This window comes from Otolemur garnettii, unplaced genomic scaffold, assembly GCF_000181295.1.
Source record: "Otolemur garnettii isolate 467f Iridium unplaced genomic scaffold, OtoGar3 scaffold00084, whole genome shotgun sequence".
Classification (NCBI taxonomy): Eukaryota; Metazoa; Chordata; class Mammalia; order Primates; family Galagidae; genus Otolemur; species Otolemur garnettii.
Window position 1 is genome coordinate 510006 of NW_003852479.1, and position 1088 is coordinate 511093.

At 47.3% G+C, this 1088-nt stretch overlaps 1 protein-coding gene and 1 pseudogene across 1 annotated transcript in view; one reads left to right on the forward strand and one right to left on the reverse strand.

Moving 5' to 3' along the window:
* Positions 1–1088, forward strand: part of PPM1L (protein phosphatase, Mg2+/Mn2+ dependent 1L) — a 270729-nt gene that overhangs the window by 241686 nt on the left and 27955 nt on the right. The window lies entirely within an intron of this gene.
* Positions 1–1088, reverse strand: part of LOC105887425 — a 4703-nt pseudogene that overhangs the window by 2778 nt on the left and 837 nt on the right.

The window sequence follows — 1088 nt, forward strand, 5'->3', positions numbered from 1 at the left end:
AAAAAAAAAAAAGGTGGAATTGTTGATGTCTCCTCCACTTCTCCATTGATTGGCTTGAGTGGAAGGTGGATGGATTCTTTGGCCCAGTAACAATAGCACCCTCGAGGACTAAAACAGCAGCTCCTCCCAGCACAGATTCCACTTTAGAGTCACTTCTATGGTCAAGAGACGCCAAAGTGGGAACTTGGATGTTTTGTCATTTAGAGGACACCCTCCCCCCCGCCCCCCAGTTAGAGTCAGACTTCTAGACAGGCCCAGGCTTCCAATGCGTTTGCTTCCAAATGTGCTTTTCAAAGCCACATGTCTCTTTTCCTACACGCAGCACTCATCCTTTAAAATCCTAGGTAGGTTACATGAACTAAGGAAAAGCAGGTCCCTAACGTACTTACTAACTTCCAATCACAGCACAAGCTCCAGAAACTCCTGCCCGCTAGGGAGACAAAGATTTTCAGAGCTCCTTCCTTTGGTGTAATCCACTAGACCTCAAAAAAGGAATGGGATGTCAGAGAAGACCTCTAATCAAGAGAAGAAAAGGAGGAAGACATTGAGAAGTAGGCTTGGTCCCAAACACTGCTGTGACTGCCTCTCCTGAAAGGGGGCACAAAATGATGGTTCATCCGCATTCCGTTTTATTCCTTCCTTGATAAGCTGTGCCACAGGCTTTAGATGACTGGTAAGTTGCCTTCCAGTGGTAAGTCAGGTCAGAAAATTACATTTCTGAGAAGTAGCAAGTGCTGAAAGAACCAGATGTCCTCTGTCGATGTAATAAGACAAGAGGTCGGGGCAATTGAGGCCGAAAGTTAAGGAAGATACTGCAGGTGCAAGCTGGCAGCAGAGGTTATGCTGGCTTTTTAGATTCCATTGACTGCGAAAGAAAACCACAGAGAACAATCACTGCGCAGTGCCTACGTCCCTTGATGCATGGCTGACACGAGTAGGGTTAGGCCATTCGCCTGAGGGCATTTAGCTGGACTTTGAAGGTGGGTTACCTGACTCCAAACTCACGTTCTTTCCATCATGTACTCGGACAGAACAACTCTCCCCTGTCCTTGTGGATGGCAGCCACACACTGGGCATCTTGAACCAGC